This window comes from Suricata suricatta, chromosome 7, assembly GCF_006229205.1.
Source record: "Suricata suricatta isolate VVHF042 chromosome 7, meerkat_22Aug2017_6uvM2_HiC, whole genome shotgun sequence".
Lineage (NCBI taxonomy): Eukaryota > Metazoa > Chordata > Mammalia > Carnivora > Herpestidae > Suricata > Suricata suricatta.
The window spans coordinates 29,231,344-29,236,608 of record NC_043706.1 but is presented as its reverse complement, the minus strand read 5'-3'; the positions used below and the strand labels follow the sequence as shown (position 1 = coordinate 29,236,608).

The 5,265-nt window shown below is 47.6% G+C and overlaps 1 long non-coding RNA gene across 1 annotated transcript; it reads left to right on the top strand.

Annotated features, from left to right (window-relative positions):
- Positions 1–338: 338 nt before the first annotated feature.
- Positions 339–1,616, top strand: LOC115295446. Its single transcript, XR_003910401.1, has 2 exons — positions 339–494; positions 868–1,616. It is a non-coding gene; the product is annotated as an uncharacterized LOC115295446 (long non-coding RNA).
- The last annotated feature ends 3,649 nt before the right edge of the window (positions 1,617–5,265 follow it).

The window sequence follows — 5,265 nt, the reverse complement described above, 5'->3', positions numbered from 1 at the left end:
TGGTTCTACAAAAATACTTCTGTAAAACTTGTCTCTGTACACCTTTGATGATTAAAGCATCTTATCATTAAGAGTTAGAAACTGTAAACAATTTCTATTTTCTGATGTCCTGTTATTGCTTAACCAATAAAAAAGACACCAAAGCAGACTAAACATAGATGCTTGCCTGGTGACCAAGAAAGAAACTCATGGCTCTCTCATCTCTCATGCGTGCCAACACTGTCTCTCCTTCAGGGGACCCTGGACCTGCTGGAGCTGGACTCTGGCACATAGGGGCAGGGCAGGAGTTGGCTGAGTTATGGGAACAGTTGTGGATTTTCATGGGAGGATTTGTTGTGTTTATTTAGTTTTGTTTCATGGTTTTGCAGGGCAGTCGGGACAGCACGTTTGTGTGGGGAATGGCTGAGCCAGCAGAGAGGGGGAAGTGGATGATGCAGGTGCCCAAATGGAGGACCAGCCTGAGACCGGAGGGGCACCTGCCCATCACTTAGAAGGTGAGGACCGAGGTGCAGATGTGGGGGAGGGGCAGGGAGAAGTGTGCACTTCTCCCCTGAGTGCTTCTTTCTGAGCGAGAAACACGGGAGCTCATCACCTCTGGGAGGGGCCGGGGAGGGGGAGCAAGAGACTGAGGGGGGGAGTGAGAAGCAGCCCTCTCAGGAGGGGGACAGTGAGCTAACTGGGGAATGGCATCTGGAGAGAGCAGGGCTGGGGCCCCTGAGCTCTGTGCTCATCGCCTTAGAGAGAGTTCCAGAAGCAGGAGTGTCTATAATAGACTAGGAGAAAATGCAACAATAGAGCTCAGGTGTGAGAATTACCATCCTTGTATTTGTCATCATTCACTCTTCTTGTTTTATAATTTTTCTACAGGGAATATTTTCCATCATATATACACACCATAACCAGTTTATACATGTTCCATTACACTTTAAAAAGGAACGAACTGGTAGGAAAGTCAGCAGCTCAGTCCACATAGTGGGAAGGGCTGGGCCTCTATCTGTGCAAGAATACAAAACAGCACAGTCACTGTGGATGTCAGTCAGCACTTTCTTATAAAGCCAAACACAGACTAAACATGCAAGCTGTGACCCCTCCCTGAGGTGTTCACCCCACTCACTAGAGAACTCCTGTTCGCATAACAACCTGCAGGCGCATTGTCATAGTGGGACAGCCCTTAACTGTGGGCTGCACATGGTGACTTCCTTCCAAAGACTACTTTACAGAAAGGGATAAAGCATAAAAAGGAACTTCACATGGAGTATCTGGGCAAAACAACCTGAATCCAGTGGGGAAGGTTAATTCATCAGTGATGATCAAGGGATCGCTGCATGCTCTTGATATGTTGTGTTGAGAATGGCCTGTCCAGTTGTGATTTTCCCAAACTGCATAGCCTCAGTCAGCCTAATTCACAATGAGAGAGAGTCTACAATATACCTTAAAGTTTCACATAAAAAAAAAAAAAGAAAGAAGAAGAAAAGGACAAAGAAAAAGGAAGGACTGAGAAATGGTCACAGGCAGAGAAGCCTGAAGGAAACATGATTGGGACTTAATGTAGTATCTTGGATGGGATCTTGGAAGAGAAAACAAAACCAATAAAAGCAAATCCCGCGTGGCGTTCAGTAGTGTGTATGAGCACTGCGTCATTATCCGTGGTAAATGTGTGAGGGTGAGGGTGATGTCAACAACAGGGGCAACGAGTGTGGGGCATCCAGGGACTCTGCCCTAACTTTGTAATCCTCTGTAAATCTCAAACTATTCTAAACTAAAAGAGTTTCTTTTTCAAAGTACCCCCAGAGAAGTAATAGGTCCAGGGGAAAAACAATCTACTTTTCAGGTTTCCTGGGGTTGTTAAAGTTCCTGGAGAGAGGGTTGTGGGGAGGACAGATGGAAACTGCACACACAGGACCGAGCTCTAGAGCCTCCTCCTCTCCACTAATCCCTGTCCCACCCCTGCACCTGCCCCCAGGGCTGCTCAGAAGGCACCTTCATGCCCACTCCATGCCCAGCCTGCAGGTCAGCCATCTGGGCCTGACTCAGCTCAGCCCAGTCCTCTCCCCTGGCAATGTGAACTGGAGGGCGGCATCACCTTCATGTAACCACAGGGATGACGACAGGAAACCCAAGTGTCCTTAGGTCTTCTCCCAAGGGGTCTAAATGGGACCTTGACCCTGGAGTCCCTGTCAGGTGTTCCTGCTGCTACTTCCAGAGCTACTGAATCCTCCTCCACAGAACCAAGTCTGGAGTCTCCACACCTAAGATGTGGTTGAAGAAGGGGAGGAGGAGGGGCCGGAGCTCCCCTGGGTGATGACCTGGAACCTGGGGAAGCTGCTGGAGAAGTGAGCAGAGGTAGGAAGAGTGACCTTAGGGGATGGAGGCCTACAGGAGTTCGGGAGGAGGATCCAGGGACCAGAGGTCAGGGGAAGGGTCACCTTAAGAGACCCTAGTTGGGGGAGGAGGGGCTCTGTGTGGAGGAGGTACAGTGGCTTCTGTCTGGGGCCCTGGTAGGTGTCTCTGTTTTGCATCTGATTGCCATTACACAGGGGTTAGCTCTGTAATTGGTCAGGAAATGTACTGAAGTTTAGGTTTTTCATATTTAGGCAGAAGGACCTGTTTGGGGGTGTGGGTGGGGTGAGACTTCCACAGTTGGAACTTGATGGGTGGCCCCTTCCCTCACCTGGAGAGCCCAGGACCATGGCGTGCTGCCTCTTCTATACCTTGATCCACCCTCAAAACAGGGACCGACTGTCTAGGTCCCTCAGGCCTGACCTTCTGTCCCTGAAAATGGTGAAATCACAACCTCTGCTTGTGTTGCATCTACAGACTTCACATTGTCATTTCTGTACATTGTCATCCAGGTAGAGAGACTTTTGACATCCCTTGTGATTCCTTCTGCAAGCCATGAAGACCCAGGGGTTTGACGTGTGACCTAATTTCCAAATATGTGGAGGTTTTCCAGAGATTTTCATGTTACCGATTTCTAGTTTCATGTCACTGTGGTTACAGAGTGTCCTCCGTAATTTCACTGCCTTCACATTTACTTAGGGCCAGTCTGTGGCCTATTTTGGCTCACGAAATGGTTAAAGTCCTCTAATCCTTACCTGTTCTAACCGAGAGAAGAATACTGATCTCTAAATATAATAGTTAAGGGAGAGTAGCCAAGATGGCAGAGAGGAAGGGAGCTCTGTAACTTCATCTGCCCATCTATCGAACTGAAAAGGACATTACTCTCATCTGCAAGAGCAGAAGGAGAAAATACAGACTCCAGAAAGAAGACAACCTCAAAGATGCCTGAGTGAGTGAGTGTGAACTGGGGAGATTGGAAAATGGCTCAGCCCGAGAGGGCAGGGGAGGTGGGAGCCCCAGCCCAACATGGGGCAAGTGCACGGGGCCCCTGAGAGACAAAGGGTAGAGAAAGAGAAATTGAACACACTCATAGTACTGTCTCCAGAGAAGAGATATAGAACGTTTACCCCGCTCGGAGAGAAAAACTCTCACTCCATATATAACCACTGGGCAGCCCAAATCCCATACCTGGGTGGCACAAGGGAAACAACAGCCTCCAGCCCTGCACCATCCCGGCAGGGAGTTGGCGGCCGCAGCCCTTGGGGTGCGCACTTTGGCCTCGGCTGCGGGAGCGGGAGTACACACCTCATTTCCACGGCACATCTTGCCTCCAGCATTGGCCTCCTGAATCCCGGGTGCCAACAGGGAAAAAATAGCCCCCACCCCTATGCGATCACAAAAGGGAGTAGGCGACTGCAGAGGCGGGGGCGCGTGCTTGGGCTGCAGGAGCTCGCAGCTCATTTCTGGCAGCTCCCAGATCCTCCAGCAGCAGCAGCAGCGCGAATCACAGCCATAGCCAAGAGAAACTGATCCCTCCCCCTACATGATCGTGATCCTGGCTGGGGGCTGGGAGGTGGCAGCAGTGTCTGTGAGGGCATGCACTTAGGCTTCTGCAGCGCACCTTGCCTCAGGCAGCTGCAACGCAAATCCCTGCCTGCACCTAGAGAAACTGCTCTCTCCCACTACGAGATCCCAGCTAAGAAACCAGCCGCCAAAGCAAGTACATCTCATCTGTGGACTAGGATTTTGAAATGAGGCGGGCCTGGAAAATACAGATTGGCTCAGCTGTGGCACAAGGAGATTGGACTCATTAGGGTGGCCTGCAAGCGCTTAGTTCCAGCGGAGCTTGTGGTGCCATTCTACTCTAGGCAACCACCAAGGCAGAACCTCTGAGAGCAGCCCCCAAGACCTATTACACAAAACCACGCCTGTCCACAAGGAGGAGCTGCTGCTTTTTTTTCCTTCTTTTTTTTTTTTGTTTTTTGTTTTTGTTTTTGTTTTATTTTGTTTTTGTATTTATTTTATATTATTACCTTTTTTAATTTAAAAAATGTTTTAATTTTTACTCCTTATTTTCCTTTCGTCCTCTTTTTTGTTTGTTTTTTTCTTCTTCCTCTTGCCATCCAGATATATTCTCCCGTATCTCATCCTTATCTCTCCTCTCAACTGGTTATACACTTTTAGACTGTCCATTGTCCATTTTTGTCTCTGCCCCCCTTTATATATTTTTTCTTTTTCTTCTCTTCTTTTCTTCTCTTTTCTCCCCATTTTCTTTTCTTCCTTTCCTCCTTTTAATTTGCTTGTTTGTTTGACTTAACGGTGCATTTGTGTGCTTCTATCCCCTCTTTGTTTGTCTGTCTGTTTTCCATCTAAGGGCTACCCCAAGAAACAAGCCAAAGCGTGCATGACGGCAAGTCCCAAATACCACTGAGTAGGGAAATAATATAATAAAAGGCACAACAAGAGAAACCGAGAGACACCATTAAAAGAATATTTCCTGAAACGACAGGGCCTGGACAGTCAATAAGCCTCCTTTAACAGAGTAATACTAACAGGTGCACAGTGCACAATGAGCTTTTTAAAACTGACAAGTGATAGACAATTAGCCAAAATGAAAAAACGAAGGAACTCTCCCCTGAAGAATCTCCAGGAAGAAGTCACAGTCACAGAACTGCTAAAATCAGATCTAAACAACATACAGAACAAGAATTTTAAAAACTTGTCATAAAATTAATCGCTGGGGTTGAAAAAAAGCATCAGAGAAGCAACTGAGACAATGACTAGGGACTTTGAAAATAGGTGTGACAAGTGGAAAAAGGCTATAAATGAGGTGAATGATAAAATGCAGGTGGCCACCTCAAGGATTGATGAGGTAGAGAGAAGAATAGGTAAATTAGAAGACATAGTTATAGCAAAAGAGGAAGT